The 17,875-nt window shown below is 34.0% G+C and overlaps 1 long non-coding RNA gene across 1 annotated transcript; it reads right to left on the bottom strand.

Annotated features, from left to right (window-relative positions):
* Window positions 1-5,238: 5,238 nt before the first annotated feature.
* LOC140594223 (uncharacterized) lies at window positions 5,239-17,030 on the bottom strand. The gene is made up of 5 exons (XR_011994901.1): window positions 16,744-17,030; window positions 15,942-16,123; window positions 7,524-7,592; window positions 7,106-7,321; window positions 5,239-6,632 (listed from the first exon to the last, which is right to left on the bottom strand). It is a non-coding gene; the product is annotated as an uncharacterized lncRNA (long non-coding RNA).
* Window positions 17,031-17,875: the final 845 nt, after the last annotated feature.

The following is a 17,875-nucleotide window of genomic DNA, read 5'->3' as shown; positions in this document are numbered from 1 at the left end:
GGAAATGCTAGGGATCCTACGTCTTTTTGTATAAATCAACTCTAGCTCCTGGCAAGATGCTACACTACTGTGCTCCAATGGCCATAAAGCCTGCTACGAAAGGTTCAAATTTGCTGTAGTAGAATTAGTGTAAGTTTGTGAGCAAAACACGGATTAAAGCAGTAGCTGTGGAGAGGAAGCAACAGTGAGACAGTCTCCAAGGAAACGCAAGTAGATACAGGCTATTTATGGGCCAGATGGAAAGAACTTAGGGGATATAAGGTGAGCTGCAGAGCTAGGAATTCTGCTTGAAAATAAAACATGAGAGAACAGGATGGGGTCTAGCTCTGGAGAAATAAACATAGGACAGGCGCAAATGGATGCAAGTCAAGCTAGCTTTAGGCTTTTTTGCTGTTACTTTTCTAGCTCCCTTAGTTGTAAGATAGGTCATGTATTTGAGGTTTTTCTTGCTTCTTGAGGTCGGCTATATTGCTATATACTTCCCTCATATGACTACCTTTGCTTCATCTTAAAGGACTGTCATGTTTTCATTTTCATTTTGCTTCCATGCATTTTTTTCATTTCTTCTTTAATTTCCTGGTTGGCCCATTGATTTTTAGGAGGATGTTCTTTCACTGCTATGTATTTGTGGTCTTTCTAAGCTTTTTCTTTTGGTTGACTTCGAATTTCACAATGTTGTGGTCAGAAAATATGCATGCTATGACTTCAATCTTTCTGTATTTATTGAGGCCTGATTTGTGACCAAGTATGTGATCTATTCTGGAGAATATTCCATGTGCACTCCAAAAGAATGTGCATTCTGCTTTAGGAGGAAATGTTCTGAATATATCTTTTAAGTCCATCTGGTCCAGTGTGTCATTCAAAGTCATAGTTTCCTTGTTGATTCACCTAGATGATCTGTCTACTGCTATAAGTGGGGTGTTAAAATCACCTATTATTGTATTATTATCAATGAATTTCATTATGTTTGTTATAAATTGATTTCTATATTTTGGTGCTCCCAGGTTGGGGGCACAAATATCTATAATTGTTAGATCTTCTTGTTGAATACACACCTTTATTATAATATAGTGCCCTTCTTCATCTCTTGTTACAGTCTTTGATTTAAAAATCTAGTTTGTTTGATATAAATATGGTTACTTCAGCTTTCTTTTGACATCCATTAGCATGATAGATGGTTCTCTATCCCCTCATTTTCAATCTGGAAGTGTCTTTTGGTCTAAAATGAGTCTCTTAAAAGCATCATATAGATGGGTCTTATTTTTTTAATCCATTCTAATACCCTTTTGCCTGGAACATTTAGTCCATTTACTTTTGGGGTAATTATTGATAGATATGAATTTAGTTGCATTGTATTACCTGTAAAGTCATTGTTTCTGGATAATTTCTATTCCATTCTACTCTTTGTTGCTTTTGGTCTTTCCCACTCAGAGAGTCCCCTTTACTCTTTCTTATAGGGCTGGTTTAGTTGTCACAAACTTCTTTAGTTTTTATCTGTCTGGGAAACTCTTTTTTTTTTTTTTTTTCTAGTTCTATTCTGCATGACAGCCTTGCTGGATAAAGTAATCTTGGCTGCATATTTTCCCAGTTAGTATATTGAATATATCATGCCACTTTCTTCTGGCCTGTCAAGTTTCTGTGGATAGAGCCACTGCTAAGCTGATTTGTCTTTGCTTGTAGGTTAGGAATTTCTCTTCCTTGATGTTTTCAGGATTCTTTCCTTATTTCCATATTTTGCAAATTTTACTACAATACATCTTGTTATTGGCTGGTTTGTTGTTTTTGATGATGTTCTCGGTGCCTCTTGAATTTGGCCATCTGTTTCTTTCCCCAAATTAGGGAAATTTTCAGCTATAATTTCCTCAAATAAATCTTTATCCCCTTTCCCCCTCTCTTCTTCTTCTGGGACTCCTATGATATGAATGTTATTGTGCTTCATGGAATTACTGAGTTCCCTAAGTCTAAATTCATGAGCCAATATTTTTCTTTCCCTCTTCTTTCTACCTTCTTATTTTCCATAAGCTTATCTTCTATATCACTTATTCATTCCTATATTTCTTCCATTCTTATGGTTATTACATCCGGTTGGTTTTGCATCTTGGTTACAGGATTTTTTATTGTGGCCTGATTAGTTTTTAGGTCTTTTATCTCTGTGATAAGAGTGTCTCTTGTTTCTTTTATGCTTTTCTCAAACTCAGCTAGTATCCTTATGATTGTTGTTTTAAATTCTGTTTCAAGCATATTGCTTCTATCTATTTTGATTAACTCCCTGACAGTTACCTCTTCTTGTTCTTTCTTTTGGTATGAATTCCTCTGTCTTGGCATTTTGTGTAGGTCTCTATTTTTTGTGTGTTAGAAAAACCTGTGCTGGTCCTATTTCCACTAGAGCTGAAGCTTTTCAGCAATCCATGATCATCAGGCTTGTGTTTGTTGGGTTTGTGATGGTCTTACGGGGGAGGGTCCTGCTGTGCTCAGGTTCTCAATCACACTTGCCCTATTTAAAAAGGCACCTGTAAGGTGCAGGGGTTTGGGGCTTGGCGTAAGCAACTCAAGCCTCCACTCTGTGGACTGTGCCCCTCGCTGAAGTCCACCTGAGGTGATGGGAGGGGTGAAAAATGGCACAGGCCTACTCTTCCCTGGAGAGGGGAGTTTGTGCCTACCACTGTTTGGGAAGCCCTAACAAAAGAGCGAATAATTCCCCTCTTGGGTCCTAGGCTTCCATCAGATCCCTGCCTTCACCTTGTCTGTGTCTGAGCCATCTGCCCATCTGGCAGCACAGTACTCCTGTGTTTTATCTCACGAATGTGGCTGGGTTCCAAAACTCCAAATTTTAGGGACTCAGCACAGCCCAGACCCATGCCAATCCTTTGGGGGAGGGACTCACTTGCCATGCTGTGGCTGGTGCCAGTTTGTCCCAGAAGGGCAGTCACATGGATATGCAGGAGCGTGGAATTTATGGTAAAGCTAACAAAAAGCCAGCATCTAGATTAGCCGCACTCAGCAGGCATCTTGGCTTCTATGCCAATGAATGGGGCAGTTCAATGGCACCTGCCACCTCTTTTGTCCCCAGAGAAGCAATGCTACCTCTCTTAAATGCAGAAAGAGAAGGAGAACTGTCTCTCCTGGTGCAACCCAGGCAATCCTCAGAGCACACTGTCTGCTCCCAGGTTTCTGCCCTCCTTCTCCAGAGGAGCACCACTATGCCCACCAGGCTCCACTCAGAGATGGCACAGACTTCTAAAGCTTCATACCTTCAGCTTTACTGCTTTTAAAACTTGCAATAATCAGGCCCTTTCATTATCCCAGTCAATGGTTTTGGGGAAGTGTTTTTCTTGTGCAATCCCCTACATGCTGCTTTCTCACTCCCCCAAATCTCATCACTGCACTTCCTGCCTTCCACGATGTGACCTCTTTCTCCCCTCTGGTTTGCAATTTGTTCTTTCAGTCCTCAGATGGATTTCCTGGGTGTTTAAAATGATCTGATAATTATCTAGTTGTGTTCGAGGGAGAAGCAAGCATAAGGCCCTCCTACTACTCCACCATCTTAAGTCCTCCCTTCTGGCTGTAGGTTTAGTAAAGATGCAGTTTTATGAGTGAAAAGTGAAACCCATATTACAGAATTAATTTAAGAATAATAAGCAAGACAGTGATATATATTAATGGTATATAAAATGTAGGGTGACCATACAATTACATATAGAGAATATATATTATTTAATAGATGCCTAAAAGTTGGGCATAAGTTTATATCAAAATACTAATAACTAAGAGCTCACAACATTATGATTCTGGAGTCCACAATCAACTGTTCCTAAGGATAATTGGTGACACCCTTAGTTATCCAGTTCTCTTTTACTTCACACATTAGTCACAGAAATAATCCATCTTAGACTGGCCAACTCATACGGGTGATACAAATCATAACTATTTCTTTGTCTCCAAGTTAACCTAAGTGTTCAAATTTATTTATTTATTTATTTATTTATTTATTTATTGCTCAAATTTAAGGGTAAAATTTATTTCATTAATGATGGTTCTCTTGCTTTAGGTTAGTTGTGTTTTTATTTCTTTGCTACAACATAGGTACATGCAAATAGAAATATTTCACTAGGTTTACTTTCTTCTAAGTCATTTTCTAGAAAATGTCTGTAACAAAATGACTTCTCAATGCTTCCCTGGAAAGTTGCTTAAAGACATTTTTGACTATTGATGGAAAGAGAACATTAAGGCCAACAGTGTAGAAAAGACTTGCCTCCTCCATCCCTAAAACACCTTATGATTACTTAATTTGATTTCAAATTGAATATATCCTTAGTAAAAGTTATCCAAATCAATCTTGTGATTTTATTATTTAATAGTTTCATATACTCTAAATTAGCTGAGGGAATTAGACAATATGGAAATGCATCAACATTTCTCATTAAAAGTTATTTGATAGTAGATATCAAATTTTAAATTGTACATACCTTGGCATTTTTGTTTCTTTGAATTTGTTCTTAGATATATATGTACATATCCTTAAGGATATACATGCAAGCACATGTATTGCAGTATAATTAATACACTGGAAACAGTTTAAGTGCTCATAAATAGATATTTGATATATTAGTTATAGCACCCTTACAATAGAATACTATGCAATTTTTAAAGAATGAGGTCGATTCTGTAAGAGTCATGATTTTAAAAAATACTCAAAATACAGTAGAGAAAATAAGGCATTGATTATTGTGTAGATTACTGTTTATAGTGCTTATCTCTGAAGAGTATGACAGAGATAGGAGGAAAGAGTATTTTTCAAAATAAAGATCTTCAATGTTTGAAATTTTTTAAAATATATTTTATTTATTTATTCATGAGAGACACAGAAAGATAGAGGCAGAGACACAGGCAGAGAGAAGCAGGCTCCATGCAGAGAGCCCGACGTGAGATTCGATCCTAGGTCTCCAGGATCACACCCTGGGCTGAAGATGGCGCTAAACTGCTGAGCCACCCGGGCTGCCCAATGTTTGCCATTGTTAACCATTGCTATCTTATAATAAGTTTAGCATATATTTTCCATCAAATGACTGAAGAGTTTGATTAAAAATAAGCACTCCTAAGCACCAAGCCCCTAAAAATGGAAAAGAGGTCTTTTTAATAGACGTAGTAATGCATGAAAGATTAGTGGCACAGATTATAAGCACCTGAGCAGCCCAAAGAAATATTTGACCTTACAGCCCAAAGAAATCTTTGAACAACTAGGGGCTACGGTTTGTTTTATTATTTTATACTTTATTTTTGAATGTATGATGCATCTATGTGGTTCAAAAATAAAAACTATGTAATAAGTTTTACTTTTACCCCATCTCCATCCATCAATTCCCCTCCTTCCTAGAAGTGATATCTTTTATTAGTTTGTTATGATTCTTCCACTGTTTCCTAGGCAATATAAGTAGTTTTTCTTCCTTTATACCCAGAATGTAGCTCTCTTTTGTATATAATCTTATGAGATCTGATGTTGTTGTTTTTAGTTAACAATGTATCTTGGAGATATTTCCATATCGGTACATGGAGATTTTCTCTGCCTTTTAGAACACCAAAGAGTATTTATTTGTGCAGAAAACAATTGTTTACTGACAGACACAGGTTCTGTAGTATATAGACATATAATTACATCATAATGTATATTTGTAAATATATCTGTAGGATTAATTCCTAAAAGTGGTTTCCTTGGATCATAGGAAAAAAATGTGTTTTATTTTGAGAGATATTGCTAGATTGTCCTCCATAGAGGTTGTACCATTTGACAGTCTGACCAGCATTGTAAAGGATGTCTCTTCTGCAGGCTGATGCACAAAGCACATGTCAAAATTTTGGAATTTTTCCCATCTTCCAGATGTGAAATGACATCTCACACTTTATTTTATTATGCATAGTGATGAGTATATTTTCAGACATTTAAGAATCTTTTTTATTTCTTTTTCTCTGAACTCTTTTTTCTTGTCCTTTGCCCCTTTACTATTATTCTTTTGAAGTTTTTGTTGCTGATTTCTTCGAACATCTTATACATAAAAAATTTTATCTAAAAACAAAATTTTATCTAGGTATTTCACACATCACAACAGAAAAAATATTACATAAAGCCTTTACTCAGCAAAAGATGACTCAAAAAAAAAAAAAAAAAGGATTTGAAAAAGAGATAATTCATGAAGATCTCCCCAGTAGGCCAGGGAAGAGACAAGGATTTCCGTTTGTTTCTGGTAAGCTTATTTCTGGTTGGACTCTGGGGAAGAATAAAAAGTTTTCTGTGAGAAATTTTTGTGAGTCCATATTTCTAGTGCCTACTTAGTATGGAGATTCTCAAAACTTGGAGAGTAACATAAAAACTGACTTAGAATCAGTGAAACTCTAGAATACATAGAGGATATGTTGCATGGTCCATAATTTACTGGTCTAGAAATTTCCTAATAGCAGGGTCTTTCCATCATGATTCCTGGAATGATAGATGAGAATGAACTAGCGAATTGATAGATTACTACTATATGAAATGTGGTTTCAAAGCAATGATGCCTAAACAGTTCCCGATTGTTTTATTGCAGGGATTACAGCAAGGTGACAGTGTCTCTCCCTGAATATGGCCGAGGGCAAGGAACCTGAGAACAGAAACCAAACACACTAATTAGTAACCCTCTATATTAAAGCACATAGAAAAATTGAACTCAAGTAAAGAAAATAAAAGTATTTTAATGTGCTATTATCATGGAAATTTGTGGGAATTAAATATGTGGGAATATTTTGATCTAGGAACAAGTTGTTCAATTCCCTATTCCTTAAAATATATATGAACATGAAAACAATATTCTTTCTCCATTATTTTTAATTTAAATTTTAAATATTATGAAATATTCCAAACATACAGAAAAACATATAATATAATATAATAGAAACCCAGTTTGGGTTCATGAGTTATAATAAATGTTAATATGTATGTTGTTTTAAGAGTCAAGATAGGCTTGTTAGGCTTGTTATGCTATGAAACAAATATCAAGATAGCATTATTAAAAGTACATAACATTATTTCTAACTCATACTTCATATTACCAGGAGTCAACAGGCAGGTTCTTACTCAATTGGAGCCACTCAGGGTCTCAGGCTGACAGAGACCCTACTCTCTCCTTTCAACAAGAGTCTTCTGCATGTGCCACAGCAGTGAGAGATAGCATAAAGATTTGCACATCTGGTGGTGACATGAGTCACATTTCCTCATGTTTCACTGGGCAGTGCAAGTCAGTTGGCCACACTTTAACTTCAAAGTGTGATTAAGTGTAACCCTTCCTCATACCTGCAAAACAAGAACCAAAAATACGGGCATTTTTTTTTTCCAACAGAAGACCCAATAAAGAGATTGAAAAGAATAAAATAAATAATAAACAATGCATTAAAAACATAAAAACAATACAAGTAAATGATAACACATATGAAAAGTAAGTATTAAGTTTGGAGGAAATTTAAAAGAATGTAGCAGGAACAATATAAATACTAACCAGAAGAAGCCCATAGTAATATGCATCAAAAAACTTTGAGGCCATGCCACAAACGGATAGGAAAAGCAGCTACAAACATGAAAGGAAATGAATCATTTATTTAATAAATAAACTCCATTCAAAGAAAATGCTATAACATCTAACTTCAATTTTACACAAACTCTTCAGAAAACAGAGAAAATATCACAATAAATTTTATTTATTTTCACCATAAATTTTTAAAAAAATATTTTATTTATTTATGAGAGACACACAGAGAAGGAGAGAGAGGCAGAGACACAGGCAGAGGGAGAAGCAGGCTCCATGCAGGGAGCCTGATGTGAGACTCGATCCTGGGTCTCCAGGATCACACCTTGGGTGGAAGGCGGCGCTAAACCACTGAGCCACCGGGCTGGGGCTGCCCATTCACCATAAATTTTATTTTATTTCTTTGTTTTTTCATCATAAATTTTAAATGGCTAGTGGAACTTTGACAGCATAACAAAACAAGGACAGTGAAAAAGAAAGGAACAATGCAAACCTATGTAATTAATGAAGTATCTTAAGAAAAACATAATGAACCAAATCTAGAAATGTACATAAAAAATAATGTATGTTTATAAGTCTTGTATGAGACCAAGTTTGCTTAACCTTAGAAAATCCATTAATATAATTTAGGATAAGGTAATCTCTTTTAACAGATTAAAAGGAGAAAAATCATACAATCATTTTAGCCAATTATTTTAACCAAATTAGCATTAGCTATACATCAATGTAAATTCATGTGAATAATTCAGCAAAGTAGGAATAGAAGAAATTTTTAATTAATAAAAAGTATATGTAAAAAAACTACAGCAAACATTATGCACAATAATGAAATGTTAAGGTATTTGCTAAAAAATTAGGAACAAGGCTAAGATGCTATTACCTATTCAATAGTAGAGTTCCTAGTCTACAGTATTAGAGAAGAAAAAAAATGAAAATAATAAAAGTTACAAAGAAAAAGAAAATATCATTATCAACAAATCATCTGATTCTCTAAATATAAAGCTCCAAAGAATACAGAATTATTACCAAATTAGTAAGAGTTTAATCAAAATTGATATACAGGGATCCCTGGGTGGCGCAGTGGTTTGGTGCCTGCCTTTGGCCCAGGACGCAATCCTGGAGACCTGGATCGAATCCCACGTCGGGCTCCCTGCATGGAGCCTGCTTCTCCCTCTGCCTGTGTCTCTGCCTCTCTCTCTCTCTCTCTCTCTCTCTGTGTGACTATCATGAATAAATAAATAAAATCTTTAAAAAAAAAAAACAAAAAAACAAAATTGATATACAAACAAAACTCAATTTTTATATCCCAGTAACATGCATTAGAAAAAACAATTTTTATACATTAAAAATATATGAATTAGGAAAATGGTAGTGCAATAGAGATAAAAATTTAATCAATGTAAAACAAATGAAAGCCCCAAAACTAGAATCATGGAAATCTAGAAACTTGATTCATGACAGAGTTGTATATGCAAATCAGTGGAAAAGAAGATACTATTTAGTAAATGCTATAGAGACATTCTGTTATCCGTATGGGGGGGGGCGGGGAGTATATAAATATCCCACTTCACAAAATCAATTTCAGATGGATTAAGGACTTAAATAAGGTAGAAAACTCTAAAATATTTAATGATAAAAAGACTATTTCAAGGTCGGGAAAGATATATTAAAGAAGATTTTTTTAAATGCCAATCATAAAGATTGATAAATGTGGCTACACTAAAACTAACAACCGATTTCAACAAAAGACCCATAGAGAGTGAAAAGACAAGTAACAGCAATATCTTGATCTTGAAAATATTCCCAAGGATGAATAATTTCATTCTTAAAAATGCAATTAAGATATTGCATATACATCCTGCATATGACTTTCACCTGTGGTAAAATACACATAACATATAATTTACCATTTTGACTATTTTGGTGTGTATAGTGTAGCAACTAATTGCATACATATGGTTTTGCAATCAATCTCCAGAACTCTTTTCATCTCGCAAAACTAGTACTCTATACCTTTTAAATAACAACTCCCCATCCTCCCTCCCTAAGGCCCTGACAACCATTCTACTGCCTGTCTGTATAAATTTGACTATATTAGGTACTGTGTGTAAGTTGAATCCTACAGTATTTGCCTTCTTATGACTGACTTATTTCACTAAGCATAATATCCCCAAGGTTCATCCATGTTGCAACATATGTCAGAATTTCCCTTCCTTTTTAAGGCCAAATAATACCCCATTATATGTACATACCGCATTTTGTTTATCCATTCATCCATCTATTGACACTTGAATTGCTGCTACCTTTGACTATTGTGAATAAATTTGCTATGAACATGTGTGTACAAATATCTCCTGGAGATTTTGCTTTCAATTCTTTTAAGTATAGACCTAGAAGTGGAATTGCTGAAATATATGGTAACTCTATTTTTAATTTTTAAGATTTTATTTATTTATTCATGAGAGACACTGAGAGGGAAAGAGGCAGAGACACAGGCAGAGGGAGAAGCAGGCCCCATGCAGGGAGCCTGATGCAGGACTTGATCCTGGGACTCCAGGATCGCGCCCTGAGTGGCAGGCAGGCGCTAAACCACTGAGCCACCCTGGGATCCCCTCTATTTTTAATTTTTAAAAAACTGCCATACTGTTCTCTATAGTGTTCCCATCAACAGTGCACAAGTATTCCAATTTTTCCATGCTTTTACTAACATTTGTTATTTTCTGGTTTTGTTTTTGTCTTTGTTTTTTTTTTTAGTGGCCATTTTGACAAGTATGAGTTGATATCTTATTGTGGCCTTGGTTTTCATTTCCCTAATGAATAGTGATGTTGATCATCTTTTCATATGCTTATTGGCCATCTGTATGTTTTTTCTGGAGAAATGTCTATTCATGTCTTTAGCCAATTTTTAAATTGGGTTGCTTGTTTTTTTTATTGTTGTCACATGGTTGACTTCTAAAATCCATAGAAATGAGCAAATTAAAATATCAAAGAATCTTTATGTATTATAGATTTACTATATAAAGCTTAAAATAGGCCAATTTAAATGATGTAATGTTTTCTGATTACATATACATTTGTTAAAGTTATAAAGAAAAATAAAGTAACAAAATTCAGGCTGTTAATTACCTCTGGAAAGGGAGAGAGAATTGTATGAGAGGAGCACACTGGAGCTTCAATAATATGGAGTGTTCTACTCCATAATATTCACATTATTCACATAGATTCACATGGACATTAACATTATTGTAATTTTAAATAGTTTTATGTGTTCTGTACAATTCATTTCATTATTTCATTTCATTCATTAAAAAAAAGTTTTTTAATAGGGAAAAATATGGAGGAAAAAAGAGCATTGGTGGATAGAAAGCATCAGGTTGGTGAATCCTTTATTTAAGGGAAAAAAATATTAAATGAAAAATTTTATGAACAATGACATTAAGGTTCTATCATATGTTTATGTGTGTATAACATATGGGAACAGAAAATGTACAATCTAAATATCATTTATGTTTGGACACAATGGGTGAAATCAAATTAATGTAGAAACCACTGCTTGATATAACTGAACATTGAAAGCAATGAAACACAAATATATGTATAAATATTTTAAATAGATTTACAAAACTGAATATAGAGTTTGAGGTCATTTTTAAAAAAATGTTTATAACCCAATTGCTAAGAACAAAAAGAAAAATGGATAACGAATGTTCCCCACATCTTCATCTTCAATGAAGAGAATTTAAAAATCATTTACCAAGATATAGAAACAACCATACTCTATGTATATGGTATGCATATATAATATATATGTATACTGTGTTCACACACACACAAACACAACAGAATATTTCTTAGCCATGAGAAAGAAAGATATCCTGTCATTTGTAACAACATGGATGGGCACTGAGTACATTAAACTAAGTGTGATTAAATCAGACAGAGAGAGACAAGTTCTGTATGGTATCACTTATATATGGAATCTAAAAACTCAAACCCATAAAAAAATCATAAAGTAAAATGGTGGTCACTGGTGATGGGGAGTCAGGGGATGACTGATATTGTTTAAGGGTACAAACATGCAAAGAGTAGTAAGTAGGCCATAAAAATCTAATGCACAATATAATGAATATAGGCAATAGTACTTTAATTACAATCAATAAACTTGCTAAAGAGACTAAAACTTAGTAAAACCACTAAAAAAGCAAAAGGTAATTATGTAATGTGATAGAGATGTTAAATATTGCTACAGTGGCAACAGCATTACAATATATAAATGTACCAAATTAACAAACCGTACACCTTAAACGCACACAATGTTATATGCCAAATATATTCAAAACAACAAAAAAACACTCATCATTGGGGGTTACTGGGGCACCAACTATTTCTTTGTAAATTGATTATTAAAGAAAATGTTAAGCCATTATCCTTTCTATATGAACTGTATAATACAGAAAGCAAATAGCTCCAATTGATGAAGAAAATATTTTTTCACCAAAAAATTCCACCTAATATGAGCAGGCAAATGATATAATTAGAAAATTACCATTTTTGCAATCCTTTAAGAAGGACATGACTCAGGCAAGGGTCATTAATGGTTGGTTAAAAGAAAAAATAAATGGAAAGTTCATGGGAAAATCTGCAGTGAAGAAATCAGTCTTTCACCATTTGAGCAGAGTGAACAATCTCAGCTTCATGAAAAGCCAGAAAATAAATGCTTCCTGATATGAAGGAGTATAATCATCACAAGATGACCTTTGAAGAGTTCCTACTTATGAAACAGAGCAACAAAAAAAGAATTTAAGTCTAATCAAACTTTATATCTAAATTCTCTAGAAATACTGGGGTATTAAAGGAAAGCTAGGAAATAACATGGGGAAAGATTCCAATCACCTAGGATGTGGAAAATTCTACAGAACAGCTAGAATGATTTTTATATCAAATCAGTGTGTATTGCTTTCTCCCTAGGATATTGTAGTTGCTTCTAAAGTAATTTCTCTGCCTCTAAAATTCATATTCTCCTTTACCACATAGTCATACAGATCATATCATAAAATTTTCTGGCAAGCTATAAAAGCAGAATTACTCAAAAACCAATTATTAAGCATTTACTTAGCTGAACAGTGCAGGTGTACAAATAAAGACATTTAATACACATAATCCCTTTCCCACCCACATCAACCTCCACCTCTATTAATATCATTTCCTTAGTAATAGGATAAAAGAAAAAAAAGTAATCATCTTCACAGAGGTCAAAAAGGCATTTGATACGTCCTCCAACCATTATTATTTTTTAAACTTTATTATATTAGGTTTAGTAGATATATCATTGACTTCATATGTAAATATATATCAAAACAAAAAAAACTATAAGCTGATTGCCATTCTAACAGGTGTGGGATGACATTTCATTGTGGTTTTGAGTTGCACTTGCTTTTGACTAGATTTGCATTATCCTAAGTGAAATAACTCAGAGAAAGACATATACTGTATGATTACAGTTATACACAGAATCTAAAAAAAAAAACAAACTTATGGAAACAGAGATCATATTTGTGGTTGCCAGAGGCAGGAGTTGGGAGCTGGGCAAAATGGGTGAAGGTGGCCAAACAGTACAAATTTCTAGTGATAAGATAAATTAGTCTTGGAGACATAATGTACAGCATGGTGATAATAGGTAATAATCCTATACTGTATATTTCAAAGTTGCTAAGAGGGTAGATCTTAAAAGTTCTCATCACAAGGGGGAAAAATTGTAACTATGTGAGGTGATGAATGTTCACTACTTCTTGTGGTAATCATTGCATAATATATGCATATGTCAAGTCATGAGTTTGTATACCTTGAACTTATACAATCAATTGTATCTCAGTAAAATTGGAGAAAAAAGTCATTATGACACTAAAATTCCAATAAACATTGTCATGAAATTCAGAAAAAGAAAAGGATCCAGAATTTTTTCTTCTTCCTTATCTGGTTATGAGGAAACTCAGAGGGGTCACTAATCTGAAAGAGACACACTGCTGCTGTGTGGGTGACAAACTGGCTACCTGATTGCTCAGGCCAAACCCCAAAGAGACCATTTCTATGGTTTAATGGATTGCTGCTGTGCCTGCTTAATCTTATGATTTGGTGGGTCAGATGAAAAGAAGTTGCATCATGACTTGCTATTCTATGATCCCCAGTAGCATACCAAGAGTTATCTATTGAATGTTGAATAAGGCTCTGCTTTTTATGCTATAAAATGTATGGACTTGATCTAGAAACCTAGAGATCTGGTCTACAACTCTCCCGTCAGGACACACAATAGATTCATTAGCCATTATGGTCTATCCTTCCACAAATGGTACTTGCATGTTGAAATCTAGAGAAAAATTTTTGGAAAAAAAGATAAATGATCAAAATTGGCCCAGCTAAAAATAGGAAACATTATAGATCAACAGTCATTAAAAAAATGGGAGCAGTGGTCAAAAGTCATGTTCAAAAAGTGCAAATTTTAGTATTTCAAACAGACTTGGAAATTTTACACAGATTGATTAGGCTATAAGGTAAATCTTAACACATTTCACAGTAAAGGTATTCTATAGTGCACTCTTTGGCCACAATTTAATTATGTTAGAGGTTAAAAATACAAATTAAGGAAATATAAATATTTAAACATTTTATAATATACCTCCAGATAACTCATGGTTAAAAAAAGAAATCACTATGAAAATTAGGTTTTGAACTGAATGATAATAAAAATATTCCATATTTAAAAATGTGGAATGTGAGGAAAATGGTGTTTTGAGAAGAATTTGTTGCTTTGGGTATTTCTATTAGAGTAGAAGAGAGCCTGGAATGAGCTACATAGGCAATTGAGTATATTTTAAAAAATAACACAATAAACCCAAAGAAAGACATAAGAAGGCAATAAAGGGCAGAAACAAGCGAAATTGAAAACAATACAAACCAACCAAGTAGATAAGCCTCTGTTGAGGTTAATCAAGAGAAAAACTAGAAGATGCAAATAAACATAGAAATCAAAAACCATCAAAAAAAGTAAAAATAAATAAGAATAAGTTTATTTTATGAACAACTCTAAACCAATAAATTTGAAAACTTGGATGAAATGCACAATTTCCTATAGTAATATATCTCAGAAAAATGGAATGATAGAGAGCCTTATGATGATTAACAGATTGAAGCATTTGATAACAAAAAATACTCCATATAATACAGTAAAAATGGGGCAGCCAGGTGGCTCAGCAGTTTAGCGCCGCATTCAGCCCAGGGCCTGATCCTGGAGACCTGGGGTTAAGTCCCATATCAGCTCCCTGCATGGAGCCTGCTTCTCCCTCTGCCTGTGTGTGTCTCTGCCTCTCTTTTTGTGTCTCTCATAATAAATAAATAAATAAATAAATAAATAAATAAATAAATCTTTTAAAAAGATACAGTAAAAATGGTGAGAAGCCTTTAATGAGGGAAGTGCTTTATTGGGCAGTACTTGGCCTCCTCCAGATCTGTCCCATCTCCCTTCTGGGAGTAAAACTTAACACAACCAAAAGGGAAGTATTGGGCCTCCTAAATGAAGGAAATTGGACTATTTCACAGTCTATTTTCTGTTGAAATTTTTCTAAGGAATTAAAATGCATTTTGAAGGACATCTATTAATTTAATGGTTTAAATGAATTAAAGTAAATAACATGCAAGATATAGTTTATCATATTTTCTTTACTCAACTGTTCTATGTGCAGCAAGATTCCCTTTAAGTCAAATCTCATGTCTAAAGTATTGGTGAAGCTACCCAGCTGACGTTAAACGAGGTTTAACTTTAAACCATTTTAACTCCAATGAGTTAAAATGAGGATTCAGTGGTAATCCCAGATTTGAAGCCAGTTATTTATATTAGGACTTTTATCACAATGCCTCAACCATATAATGCTTATTAGCAAAATTTGCACTTTAACTATTGAAGCATATGTTTTCGGCTAAATAAGGATAAAAGGAAAGTGAAAGGTAAATTAAATTTATTTCTGCATGGTTGGGTAGGAAATATGGGATGTAAGAAGTATGAGAAGAAGAAAATGGAATTTCAGGGAATTTAAAGACTATATTCACAGAAGGAAGATAATGGGTTGAGGTAACTAACCAAATAGTTCTATAAAATGAAACAAAAAGCTATTCTACAAAGCAGTTGTATTGTGAGAATTAATCAATTATCTTAACTTTTCCTGAACATTCAAGTTAAGTTTTAATTAAAATTATCGAATAGATGAAGTTTGCTTTCAAAGTCCTCCCATTCCTTTTTTTGCTACTTCTCTCTTTTGCTTTCTTTTTCAGACATCAATCTTAATAGCCCCAACTTGCCTCACTCAGGCACCATCCCATGTCCCAAAATAACTTTCATACTTTTTTTTTCAAAGTTTAAGGATTTCTGCTTGTGACTTATAGCATTTTCAGCTCTGACACATCTAGCAGTTGAAGTTCACATCTGCAACATGTTCCCATGGGCATTCTGAGCATGAGAGCTTCAATTCTTCCGTCTCTCAAGAAACAATTACAGGATGCAGAATTTCAAAAAGGGTGTTGGTCTAAGGAAAGAAAAAAAGGAATACTCTCTAGTTTTTAAAGTATATTATTAGCATCAGTATTAGTAGTAGTATTACTAGTATTAAAGGTGTGATATTCTCAACTGATCACTTCATCACTGTGTGAAGATATTATAGTTAAGAATAGTGTGGGGGATAGCGTAGGGAATATAGTTAATAATTTGTAATAACATTGTATGGTGACAGATAATAACTCTAGTTACAGTGGTAAGCATTTCATAATGTCTGTAATTGTCGAATCACTGTTATACATCTGAAACAAATATGTCAATTATTCTTCAATTAAAAATAAAAATTAAAAAAAGAGTAGTAAATTAGAGGAAGTAATTCTCATTAGGCTGATTCGCCTTAAGGCAAGCATTATTGACACTCTCTCAGGAAATCTATAATTTTTTCAACCATTTTTATTTCAAAAGATCAGCTGGCAAATTAAGAAATTCCACACAAAATGAACATACATTTTTGTCTTTTTAAATCTATTTGCCTTACTTTCATCTCCCAGTTAGATCATATTTAATCATAAATAAAGGATAGTTAATATTTTTATTGGGATAGGATATTCAAACTTGCCTATATGACCCATAAGAAAGAAATAGATTTACCTAAATGGAAATTCATTTCATTCAATTCCAAATTCATTCATTTCCATGGAACTGGAAAAAAGTAAAGGTTTAGATAGAGACTGAAGGAGTTAAATTATTAGCATCAGTATTAGCAATATTACTAGTAATAAAGTTGTGATATTCTCAGCCGATCACTACATCATTATGTGAAGATAACATAGTTAAGAATGGTGTGGGACATCATACTCTGATGTCTTGAGGATAAACATATGCTAATAAACAAATAGTTTTCTATTTAGGGAAGAGAAGGAAGAGGGAAAAAAGAAAAAGAAAAGGAAGGAAGGAAGGAAGGAAGGAAGGAAGGAAGAAAGTAGGGAGGGAGGGAAGGGATGGAGGAAGGAAGGGGGAGGTGAGGGTGGGAAGGAAGGATGGGGGAAAGGAGGAAGTGGGGAGGGAGGGAAGTTAGGAAGGAAGAGAGAAATGTAAAAGAAGAGAGGGAAGGAGGGAGTAAGGGAAAAAGAAAAGTTTATGGCAAGACATTGTGTCTTCAACAAAACTTCCAGCTCCTTGGAAGAGGTCAGGGACTAAATTTTATATGGCATTGCTCTTGAATCTTCTACAGTAGTGGGCACACGGTAAGCATCCAACAATATGTATTAATTGTTAGAAATAATTAGCCTGCAAATATACAAGACATATGGGAGACTTTTTGTTGTTGTTTTCTTTTAAAGAAATCAAGCCACACAAAAAAGAAAGGGGGAAAAAAACTTTCCAAACTATTTAAAAGGGAAAAAAAATTATTTCTCATAACGTTGCACAAGCTACAGGATAAGGGGGTCATATTTTTCCAATGAGCTGGTTCCATTTGATACCATATGGCAGTATCATCCCATGTTATTCTGACTCAAAGGTCAGGCTAGGGAGGGAAGACGTCCAGGAGCTGGAGTAATTAATAAAATGTGTGTTAATGACTTAGTTTCCTCTTCTTTTCCTCTTATTGTTTAACCTCTCCTAGGTATAACTTCCTTTGCCATGCATTACTTTGAAAATTAAGTACTCATAGAATTGTTTTGTCTAAAATAACTCAAAAATGGAGTAAGAACATATAATTCTAATCTAGTCAGGTTCTGGTTAAGTATATTGATAATATCTCAATGACTCTAAAGTCAAG

This window comes from Vulpes vulpes, chromosome 10 (assembly GCF_048418805.1).
Source record: "Vulpes vulpes isolate BD-2025 chromosome 10, VulVul3, whole genome shotgun sequence".
Lineage (NCBI taxonomy): Eukaryota > Metazoa > Chordata > Mammalia > Carnivora > Canidae > Vulpes > Vulpes vulpes.
This window is presented reverse-complemented; position numbering and strand designations above follow the sequence as displayed.